Raw genomic sequence first — 12,563 nt, 5'->3', positions numbered from 1 at the left:
TACATTTTGCTTCGCGTAATTTTTGTTTGTCTGCAAGGCTTTGGCTATGTTTATGTTTGCTGTGAAGTTCCCTTTGCTTCCGCAGCAGTTTTCTAACTCGGTTGTTGTACCACAGTGGCTCTTTTCCATCTCTTACGATCTTGCTTGGTACATACTCATCTAATGCATATTGTACGATGGTTTTGAACTTTGTCCACTGATCCTCAACACTATCTGTAATTGAGCCATCAGGTACTCTGTAATCTGTTTTTTGTCACTTTTTCTAAACAGAAAAATCTTCCTACCTTTTTTAATATTTCTATTTACGGCTGAAATCATCGATGCCGTAACTGCTTTATGATCGCTGATTCCCTGTTCTGCATTAACTGTTTCAAATAACTCGGGTCTGTTTGCCACCAGAAGGTCCAATATGTTATCGCCACGAGTCGGTTCTCTGTTTAACTGCTCAAGGTAGTTTTCAGATAAAGCACTTAAAAAAAATTCACTGGATTCTTTGTCCCTGCCACCCGTTATGAACGTTTGAGTCTCCCAGTCTATATCCGGGAAATTAAAATCTCCACCCAGAACTATAACATGGTGGGGAAATCTACTCGAAATATTTTCCAAATTATTCTTCAGGTGCTCAGCCACAACAGCTGCTGAGCCAGGGGGCCTATAAAGACATCCAATTACCATGTCTGAGCCTGCTTTAACCGTGACCTTCACCCAAATCATTTCGCATTTCGGATCTCCGTCAATTTCCTTCGATACTATTGCAATTCTTATCGCTATAAACATGCCTCCCCCTTCACTGTCCAGCCTGTCTCTGCAGTATACATTCCAATCTGAGTTTAGGATTTCATTACTGTTTACGTCTGGTTTGAGCCAACTTTCTGTCCCTAGTACTATATGAGCGTTATGACCGTTTATTAATGAGAGCAGTTCTGGGACCTTTCTATAGACGCTCCTGCAGTTTACTATTAGCACATTAATATTGTTATTTCCTGTTGCATCTTGCCTACTCCTACCTTGCCGCGTCTCAGGAGGCATCTTGTCAGGCCTAGGGAGGGAATTCTCTAACCTCTGCTAGCGGCAGCAGCAGCGGTTATCGATATGTAGTAATTGTTGCCCTATCTTTGGGGCAACATGATGGTTTTTCTGCCTCGGGTGAGTGTGCGAGTTTGGTTGGTGACTCAGGAGCAGCCAGGTCCATGCAGATTTTTTAAAAATTAACCGTTGCTATTGTATTTGCTGTTTTATAGCAGGTTTTATATTATTGTCATTCCTGGTGTGTAAGGCCTTCAGTGGTGATTGTGGTCATTTGCCTTAAAATTCTAATTTGGTTTTTGTATTTTAGCAGTAAGCCTTAAAACCTTATTTACTGTCATTCCTGGCATCTGATGCCTTCTGCTGTCTTTGTGGTGACTTTCCTTTAATATTTCAATACCTAATTTGTAAGCTGCAATGAGTTTTAAACAATTCTTAATTTATTGCCATTCCTGGCGTGTAAGGCCTTCTGCCCAGATCACAGTGGCTTCCTTCTAAAACATTATCTGCCGTATCTGTATTTAATGGTGATTTGCTAAATTGTAACTCACTGAAAACACTATTATTTACACAGTTGTTTATTCCTTCATTAATAACGTGTGGTATTTTTACTTATTGTTGAGACTGGAAGTACCGGTTTAAAATAAATTGTGTGTTACTGTAAAAGGCAACGAATAGTAATTGATTACGGCCCTGTCCGCAATCGTAACCGAATCTTGCCTTCCCTTGAATACCAGGTTCCACAAGCAACTCATAGAATTTAAACTGTACACAATATTATCATGAACTTTCACTGTAGTGCTTAATAATAATTATGATTACATTAGCCAAATGGAAATTAGAAGAAAGTCCACTACTTTGAAATAAGCTGCTGCTTCCTCAGTTATATTAATGACCTGTTGTTTATCTTCTATTTGTGGCTTATTATTTTTTTGATTACAATAGTATTTTTCAAATGACAGTTAGTTTTATGTCCAAACACAGAAACCTGTTTACGAAACAATATTACAAAGATCACTGGTACTTGTCACATAGATAAGAGGAATTTTTCAATCCTGGAATCTAGATATTAGGCTGATTAGCAGTGATTTTTTTCCTAGCACTATACTGTCTGTTTGCCATAAAAACCAGTAAATCAAGGAGTGAAAAAAGTAGATCCCACAGTGATACTGTAGCAGCTGTGCTGTCCATGGCAGAGCATGTTAGATAAGTTGAAGCAACAGGTCCAAAAATAGTAGAACAGGTCCTCACTAACTCTCCTCCACAAAATCAAAACTATTGATCTGAATGTGTAAGCTATTGCAGAAACATAAACAGTAGCAGTCTTAGCATAATTTCAACAAATTGTCACAAATATCAGATGATTGAGCATTTTTACATTAATTTATGTTGTCTGATAAATTATTACTGAAGTCTCCCCACTGCTTGACAGAACATGACAATAAGTTTAAAAAGGAAAACTTCAGATGTTCTGAAAATGTTAGTTATTTGATAATGAACTCGCTTTTGACTACTTAGTCCATGGTCAGGTGACCTGGCAACAACTTTTCATTCCATATTGTGTTGGCTCTTATCAGTTGCATTATCTGAATCTTCATTTCAAGCCAAATTATACACCATAAAACTTACCACTTTCAGTGATAGTGACAGCTCTGACCTGATTGATGACCTACTGGAAACTGTCTAAAATTGTATCACTTACACCAATAAGTAACTGCAAAACTGTGGTACTATCTGACAAGTTAGCAAGTTTCAGATACCTTTGCAAAAAAGTTAAGGCCTTGCAATTAAAGACCTGCATTTTACAACAACATAGCTAAATTATTGCACAATCATAAAGACAAAACAAGTCTTCATTTCAGTTCCTGTCACACACAATAAAACTTATCACTTTCAGGGAAAGTTATACCTCTGACCTGATTGATAATGTTCTAAAAAAAAATAAGGAAAATATCTAAAATTGTACCACTTCTGTGTACTCGCCAACATCAACCAGTCAGTAGCTATAAAACTGATGCACTATCTCATAAGTTAGCAAAATCTGAGATGCCCTTGCAAAAAAGTTGAAGTCTTGCAAATACAAATGTGCATTTTACAACAATGACAGTATATCTAAATTATTGTTCAATATTACAGACAAAATGAAATCTTTGCCACATAGTGATGAAAGTATTGCTGGTCACTAAGGTAGTGCTGTGGCAGTTAGGTGATCAGAATATAGGAGAAACTGGAGACTAAGAAAGACAAATTCAACCTTTGTGGAAAATCTTCTAGCAGAAAACCATCCACATGATGTTGACTGTGACATTTGACACACAGTTAAGAAAACCACAGAGATTGCATTACAGGAAATACTTGAAATCCATGAATGTATGTCAGAAACTGCCACCTTAGTTTTAAATGACTGAACACAATTTCCTTTTTTCCATTTCGTTTTTCCCTCCTATTAAATTGTGTTTCAGTTATGCAAATGCTAGACTGAAACTGTAAAACTGACATTACTTTCAATTTTTTTTGTACTTGTAACAATTTCCAAACAATGTAAAAAATAATACTTTCCTTTATGAATAATCTGTGTTTTGGCATTTTATATGTCATCCATATTAGCAATATCTGTGCAGGTCATACATCATTTTATTTTTAATTGTGTCATTCCGTTGTCACCAGACACTGGACTAAGAAACTGAAAGCTGGTTTGTGATCACATAAATAATACTTGCAGAACACTGGGAAAATGTTAACAGAATTACATAAGCAGTTACAAGAAAATAGGTTCACTGCATGAAATATGGTTGTATAATTCTGCCTGTTGTTTATTTACAACTTATAAGGATGAAAAATGTAAGTCATTTGTCACACAGTTCCTGAATTATTGAGGAGAGTTAAATCTCCTGATTGTCATTCATTTTGCAATTCTAGTTTTAAATTCATTTATTAACACTGTGCTGGTGCTTTCAGGCAATTAACTGAAGTAACTGTTCCAGATATTTGCCATCCGCCACCGTAGCTAAGTTGCCAGCACAGCCAGCTGTTATGCAGAGGACAATGGTCCAGTTCCCAGCACTGCCAGGGATTTTTCCTCAGTGGGATGGCTGGAACAGGATGCACTCAGCCTCATGAGGCCAATTGAGGAGCTCCTTCATTAAGTAGTGGTGGCTCATGGCTCTTTCAAAAAAACTCACATCACCTGGGAGAGCAGTGTGCTGCCACTACATACCTCCGTACTGCACCCAGTGACACCATTGACAGAGAATAGCATGGCAGTTAGTCACTACCAAAAGTGCTCCCAGGGTGTATGGATACAGTTAACATTTTCACAGGTACCTATTTGCCAGCCTAACACACAGTATGTTAATTGTAAGTCCAGTTCTTTTGTTATGATCATGAACTAAATTTCTGTGAACATAATTGTTTGGGTTTTCCAATGCAGTTGCTACAAATGCAGTGTTATAAAATGTCTGCATCAGAGTATAAAATAAACTTCTGCAGCTTGGAGAAAAATGTTACATAATCACTGACAAACTAGTAGAATATCACAGAAAAATATTATGTGCCCATTTGACATGGAAAAATATGACATACAATGTACAGACAACTTGCTCATACAGATTGATAATGAGAAAGAAAAGGAATATGAAAGTTATTGTGATTGATTTATATTTGTGCCCTCTGGTGAGACAAATAGAATCAAGCACCATAAATTATAATGTAACTGTATAGATAGAAAAATCTACTACAAACTGTTAAGACTTTCGTGGCCATTTGTTGACAAACTGCCTGTTGGCTTCTGTCTCGGGTTCTTCGGCCGAAGTTTGTCTGCTGATTTTTCCGATGTTTTGCCAGCACGAGTGATAAGCTGCATCAGACCTGTGCTTAGTTTTTCGTACATCATCAGATCTAATAGGTCCTGGATTGTCTACTCATAAACTTTGGTCTTCATTATGACGGTGACATTACTTACATTTCAAGAACTTCGGTGTACCACCTTCATCCCGACACCCTCTTGAAACCTGGACAACAGGCTACACTGTGATGCAGAACGCCTCTCTTGCAGAGTCTGCTACTTGAGTTTGCTAAACATCTTCATAATGCTATCACCTTACCAAATAACCCTGTGATGAAACGTGCCGCTCTTCTTTGGATCTTCTCTATCCCCTCTGTCAACCCGACCTGGTATGGATGCCACACTGATGAGCAATACTCAAGTATAGGTCGAACAAGTGTTTTGTAAGCCACCTCTTTTGTTGGTGGACTACATTTTCTAAGGACTCTCCCAATGAATCTCAACCTAGCATCCGCCTTACCAACAACTAATTTTATATGAGCATTCCACTTCAAATCTTTTCGTATGCATATTCCCAGATATTTTACAGAAGTAACTGCTACCAGTGTTTGTTCCGCTATCATATAATTGTACAATAAAGGATCCTTCTTTCTATGTATTCACAATACATTACATTTGTCTATGTTAAGGGTCAGTTGCTACTCCTTGCACCAAGTGCCTATCTGCTGCAGATATTCCTGCATTTCGCTGCAATTTTCTAATACTGTAACTTCCCTGTATACTACAGCATCATCCATGAAAAGCCGCATGGAACTTCTGACACTATCTACTAGGTCATTTATATATATTGTGAAAAGCAATGGTCCCATAACACTCCCCTGTGGCACGCCAGAGGTTACTTTAACATCTGTAGGCGTCTCTCCATTGAGAACAATACGCTGTGTTCTGTTTGCTAAAAACTCTTCAATCCAGCCACACAGCTGGTCTGATATTCCGTAGGCTCTTACTTTGCTTATCGGGTGACAGTGTGGAACTGTATCGAACGCCTTCCGGAAGTCAAGGAAAATGGCATCTACCTGGGAGACTGTATCTCATATTTTTTCCGGGTCTCATGAACAAATAAAGCGAGTTGGGTCTCACACGATCACTGTTTCCGGAATCCATGTTGATTCCTACACAGTAGATTCTGGGTTTCCAGAAATGACATGATACGCGAGCAAAAAACATGTTCTAAAATTCTACAAAAGATGGATGTCAGAGATATAGGCTTGTAGTTCTGGACATCTGCTCGACGACCCTTCTTGAAAACTGGAACTACCTGTGCTCTTTTCCAATCATTTGGAACCTTCTGTTCCTCTAGAGACTTGTGGAACACGGCTGTTAGAAGGGGGGCAAGTTCTTTTGCGTACTCTGTGTAGAATCGAATTGGTATCCCATCAGGTCCAGTGGACTTTCCTCTGTTGAGTGATTCCAGTTGCTTTTCTATTCCTTGGACACTTATTTCAATGTCAGCCATTTTCTCATTCATGTGAGGATTTAGAGAAGGAACTGCAGTGCGGTCTTCCTCTGTGAAACAGCTTTGGAAAAAGGTGTTTAGTATTTCAGCTTTACGCGCGTCATCATCTGTTTCAGTGCCATTATCATCCCAGAGTGTCTGGATATGCTGTTTTGATCCACTTACTGATTTAACATAAGACCAGAACTTCCTAGGATTTTCTGTCAAGTTGGTACATAGAATTTTACTTTCGAATACAGTGAACGCTTCACGCATAGCCCTCCTTACGATAACTTTGACGTCGTTTAGCTTCTGTTTGTCTGAGAGGTTTTGGCTGCGTTTAAATTTGCAGTGAAGCTCTCTTTGCTTTCGCATTAGTTTCCTAAAGTTGTTGTTGAACCACGGTGGGTTTTTCCCGTCCCTCACAGTCTTACTTGGCGCGTACATGTCTAAAACGCATTTTACGATTGCCTTGAACTTTTTCTATAAATACTCAACATTGTCAGTGTAGGAACAGAAATGTTCGTTTTGATCTGTTATGTAGTCTGCAATCTGCCTCCTATTACTCTTTCTTAACAGATAAACCTTCCTACCTCTTTTTATATTCCTATTTACTTCCGTATTCAGGGATGCTGCAATGGCCCTATGATCACTGATTCCCTATTCTGTGCTTACAGAGTCGAAAAGTTCAGGTCTATTTGTTATCAGAAGGTCCAAGATGTTATCTCCATGAGTCGGTTCTCTGTTTAATTGCTCGAGGTAATTTTTGGATAGTGCACTCTGTATAATGTCACTCGATGCTCTGTCCCTACCAACCATCCTAAGCATCTGTGTGTCCCAGTCTATATCTGGTAAATTGGAATCTCCACCTAAGACTATAACATGCTGAGGAAATTTATGTGAAATGTATTCCAGATTTTCTCTCAGTTGTTCTGCCACTAATGCTGCTGAGTCAGGAGGTCAGTAAAAGGAGCCAATTATTAACCTAGCTCAGTTGTTGAGTATAACCTCAACCCATAATAATTTACAGGAACTATCCACTTCTATTTCACTACAGGATAAACTACTACTAACAGTGACAAACACGCCACCACCGGTTGCATGTAATCTATCCTTTCTAAACACCATCTGTGTCTTTGTAAAAATTTTGGCGGAATTTTTTTCTCGCTTCAGCCAGCTTTCCATACCTATTATGATTTCAGCTTCGGTGCTTTCTATCAGCACTTGAAGTTCCAGTACTTTACCAATGCAGCTTCAGCAGTTTACAATTACAATATCGATTGCTGCTTGGTCCCCGCATGTCCTGACTTTGCCCCACACCCTTTGAGGCTGTTGCCCTTTTCTGTACTTGCCTGAGGCCATCTAACCTTAAATCCACCCAGTCCATGCCACACAACCCCTGCTACCCGTGTAGCCACCTGCTGTGTGTAGTGGACTCCTGACCTATCCAGCGGATCCCAAAACCCCACCACCCTATGGCGCAAGTCGAGGAATCTGCAGCCCACATGCTCGCAGAACCATCTCAGTCTCTGATTCAGACCCTCCACTCGGCTCTGTACCAAAGGTCCACAGTCAATCCTGTCAACGATGCTGCAGATGGTGAGCTCTGCTTTCATCCCGCTAGTGAGACTGTCAGTCTTCACCAAATCAGAGAGCCGCCGGAAGACAGAGAGGATTTCCTCCAATCCATAGCGACACACATCATTGGTGCCGACATGACTGACCATGTGCAGATGGGTGCACCCTGTACCCTTCATGGCATCCAGAAGGACCCTTTCCACATTGGTAATGACTCCCCCCGGTATGCACACGGAGTGCACATTGGTTTTCTTCCCCTCCCTTGCAGCCATATCCCTAAGGGGCCCCATTACACACCTGACATTGGAGCTCCCAACTACCAGTATGCCCACCTTCTGCGACTGCCTGGATCTTGCAGACTGAGGGGCAACCTCTGGAACAGGACAAGCAGCCATGTCTGGCCAAAGATCAGTATCAGCCAGAGACAGAGTCTGAAACTGATTCATCAGACAAACTGGAGAGGCCTCCCGTTCAGCCCTCTGGTATGTCTTTCGCCCCCTGCCACACCTCGAGACAACCTCCCACTCTATCACGGGTGAGGGGTCAGCCTCAATGTGGGCAGTATCCCAGACAACCACAGCCGTAGTCCAATCGGGTAAATGTTGGGTATGGCCTTTCTGCCATACATTCCCAGAGTGATAGACAGAATTGGCCATATATTGTGCAGACATGGAGTAAAAACTATTTACAAACCAACAAAGAAAATTAAAGAGTGTCTTAGATCGGCAAAGGAGAAAAGGGACCCACTTGTAACATCAGGAATCTACCACATACCATGCACATGTGGAAAAGTTTATGTGGGAACGATTGGATGATCAGTCAACAGCAGATCACGAACACAACTGACATTGCAGATTGGGGCAGGTGGAGAAATCAGCTGTGACAGAGCACATGCTGTGTGAGACTGACTACGTAGTAAAATTCGCTGACACCAAAGTTCTGTCTGTAGAGAAGAGCTATCACACCTGTTTGTTCAGAGAATCTGTAGAAATACACAGTGGTGAGAATAGCTTCAACTAAAAAGAAGAAAGCCTCAAGGTAAATGTTTCCTGACTTCCCGTGCTGGAGCAAATGACCGTTGCAGGTAGCAAGTAGCAAGAGGAGAACTGCACTGAAAATGACAACACAGAAGCCCTTGAATGTTTGCATGCCAGGTGAGTATAGTCTGTGGCCGTGAGCTCAGCTCCAGTCTGCCACCAGCAATGGAGGGTCAAATTTTGGCAGTGCCAGCCACTCATGCTGGCAAAACATCAGAAAAATCATCAGATGAACAATGGCAAGCTTTCAGAGCCAGTGGCTCTTTCTTCTAGCAGAAGGGTTGAAGGGGAAGGAAGAAGAGTGAAGAAAAAGGACTGGAAGATTTATGAAAAGGGGTAGATATTAGAAGAGTCACCCAGATCCCCGGGTCAGGCAAGACTTACTGGATGGAATGAAAAGGAAAGATTGATTACTGGGGACTGCACCGGATGATATTTGAAAACCTGAGAGCTTAAAGGTGGAAGACAGGATAATACAGAAGTCAGAGATTACTGCTAAAACATTGTGTGTGAGTTAATAAGAGTGAAAAGGTAAGTGCACTCTATGTAACAGATGTGGGAGGGGGACGGCAAAAAATAAACAGCTAAGGAAATGAAAGACATAGAAAACTAAAACAGAGTGAAGAAAGGACTAGTTACAGAGAAAAAAATGCTGAGACGGAAGAAGTTAACTTAAATGTAGCTGGGTGGGCGGTGAAAATGAAGGACATGTTGTAGTGCTAGTTCCCATCTGTGGAGTTCTGAGAAATTGGTGTGTGGGGGAGTAATCCAGACGGTGTGCATGGTGAAACAGACATGAGGTCATGACTGTCATATTGTAGAGCATGCTCTGCAACAGGATATTGTGTGTTGCTGATATACATCCTCTACCCATGCCCATTTATCCTAACTGATAACATGGTGGTAGTAATGCCAATTTAAAAGCCCGATCAGTGTTTACATAACAGCTGGTATATGATATGTGTCATTTAACAGGTGGCTCTCCCTTTTATAGAACATGTTTTGCCAGTTACAGGGCTGGTATAGGTGGAGGTAGGAGGGTGTATGGGGCAAGTCTTGCAGTGAGGTTGGTCACAGAGGTGGGACCTGTAGGGTATGGAGATGGGTGCAGAAGGAGCGTAGGGTCTGACAAGGATATTGCAGAGATTGGAAGGGTGACAAAAAGCTATTCTGGGTGTGGAGGGTAAAATCTCAGATGGAATGGACCTCATTTCAGGGCATGATTTTAAGAAGTCATGGCCTTGTTGAAATACAGCTGATTAATACATTCAAGACCAGGATAATATTGTGTGACAAGTGGTATGCTCTGAAGTTGTTTCTTGGAATGGTCATCAATCAAGGATTGGATGCGATGGCCCACAAAATCTGGTTTTGAACTAGGCTGGTGGGGTAATCACATTTAGTGAAGGCTGAGGTGAGAATGGTGGTGTACTGCTGTAAAGAGTCTGCATCTGAACAAATATGTTTGCCTTGAATGCCAAGGCTGTATGGGAGAGAATATTTGACACGCAGAGGATGGCAACTGTCAAAATGTAAGCGCTGTTGTTTGTTATGAGGTATAATGTGGACAGACTTGTGTAGCTGGCCTTTGGTGAGAATGAGATCAACATCAAGGAAGGTGGCATGAGATTTGGAACAGGACCAAGTGAAATTTAACTGTGCGGATGGTATTTAAAGATGTCAGAAATTTTAACAGGTCAGCCTCACCATTAGTTCGTATGGCAAAGATGTTATCAATTTATATAAACCATACAAGGGGCTGAAGGCTTATGGATCCCAGAAAAGCTCCCTGTAAGTGATCCATGAAAAGGTTGGCATAGGAAGGAGCCGTCCTGGTTCCCATGGCCATACCTCTGATCTGTTTGTATGTCTGCCCCTCAAATTTGAAGTAGTTGTTGATAACTACAGAGCTGATTAAGCTGAGCAGAAGGATGTCATAGGTTTGGAATCAGATGGCTGCTGACTGAGGAAAAGTTCAGCAGCAGACAGACCATGTACATGGGGGATGATGGTATGAGGGAGGTGGCATCAATGGTGACAAGCAAGGTGTGTGGTGGGAGTGGGATGGGCACAGAGTTCAGGTGATTTAGGAAGTGGTTGGTGTCTTTAATATAGGAAAGAAGTCTTTTACTATGGGTTGCAGGTACTGACCAACCAAACCACGCACCCCTACCTTTTACCTTCTTCCTAAGATCCACAAATCCCATCATCCCTGCCATTCTATAGTAGCTGGCTTCAAGGCACCCACTGAATATATTACCTGCCTTAGTTGATCAGCACCTGTTTTTATGTGTGTGTTCTCTCAGTGCTGCTTGGTGAGTAGATTTTTTTTGTGTATCAAATTATGATATATTGTCAAAAGTTGATTATTTTCATTGTTATGTACGCAACGTAGATTGCTACTCACCATAATAGTGGTAAGTTGCATTGCATACAGGTACGACAAAAATATTGCTACACATTTAACTTTCAGGCAAAGCCGTCTTCAGAAAAGAAAAGAAAACCTTGTAATGTAACGGACTATTGAAATTACTAATACCACCGGCTGGTGAGGTGTGCGGTGCCGTCAATCAACCTGAAGGAGCAAGTGAACTTTAACTACGTAAAGATAAATTGAAATATTATTATTTTGTTACAAAACTGTTAATATGAGGGCAATCATGAGGTATATTTCCACAGAACTATATTGTAAACACTTTTCATTTTTCATACTATGTTTTCATATATGTTTAAGTGTGATGTGTAAAATATCGATATACAACCAAGGTTGGCAGTACTGCACAGTTTGTAAGCTCTGTGAACAGGAGCCGGTTGTTGGTGGGTGTAGAGACAATGGGCAGTTGCCAGTTAGTGTTGAAAGTCTTGTAATACACATGCTTTGAGAAGGTCAAGGATAGAGGGAACGAAATGATGTATTGGAAAAGCTGTTACATTGTAAATTATTAAATATCATTATGATCAGCATTTATAAAATAAAAGTTGGAAGTTTAACTGTGTGTCAGTTCTTACACAGCAAAATACACACCCTGGACCTCAAATTGATTTAACAAACAGCAGATGGCAAGATTCATCACTGGACGACAAGCGTGCAACAACGACCAATAAAGGTAAGAAAGTTATATTACTCTAAATTCAAATTGTGATATTACCTATCTTTCTCCATGTCTTCAACCCTGTATGTACTTTGTTGTTAGAGTGAACAGCGTGACGGGGACTGGTGGTCAACTAGGCACACCAGGGAGACTACACAGGTTTAAAATGATAATATGTAGCTTAATATACTGCTACTGATAATAATTAATATTTGTCCCCTGGAGAAAGAGGTGCATTGCAACCTGTAAACATTTTCACACATGGAAGTAAACCTCATACACCTCTCTGACCGTTATGGCAGTTTATTTTTAGAGCTTCTGTAGCCGTAGAAATGCTAGCATATGTGTGTTTAATGTAACTGAGAGTCACATACTGACAATAAACATTGTTTCAAGGACAACAAAGGTAAAACTGAGCTCCTATAATGAGTAGCCTTCAATATTTTATAAATAACTGTTTATAAATATCAGTTACAGGCTTTTTAACAATTTAGAGTGTGAAAAATAACTAATAGTGTTACTATTATTATTATTATTATTCGTTACAGTCA

The 12,563-nt window shown here is 40.4% G+C and overlaps 1 long non-coding RNA gene across 1 annotated transcript; it reads left to right on the top strand.

The window, feature by feature from the left end:
* Positions 1-1,144: 1,144 nt before the first annotated feature.
* LOC124615962 lies at positions 1,145-11,896 on the top strand. Its single transcript, XR_006979831.1, has 3 exons — positions 1,145-1,186; positions 4,011-4,346; positions 11,394-11,896. It is a non-coding gene; the product is annotated as an uncharacterized LOC124615962 (long non-coding RNA).
* Positions 11,897-12,563: the final 667 nt, after the last annotated feature.

This window comes from Schistocerca americana, chromosome 5, assembly GCF_021461395.2.
Source record: "Schistocerca americana isolate TAMUIC-IGC-003095 chromosome 5, iqSchAmer2.1, whole genome shotgun sequence".
Classification (NCBI taxonomy): Eukaryota; Metazoa; Arthropoda; class Insecta; order Orthoptera; family Acrididae; genus Schistocerca; species Schistocerca americana.
Note: the sequence above shows the minus strand (reverse complement) of the source record. Positions and strands in the feature narration are given on the sequence as shown.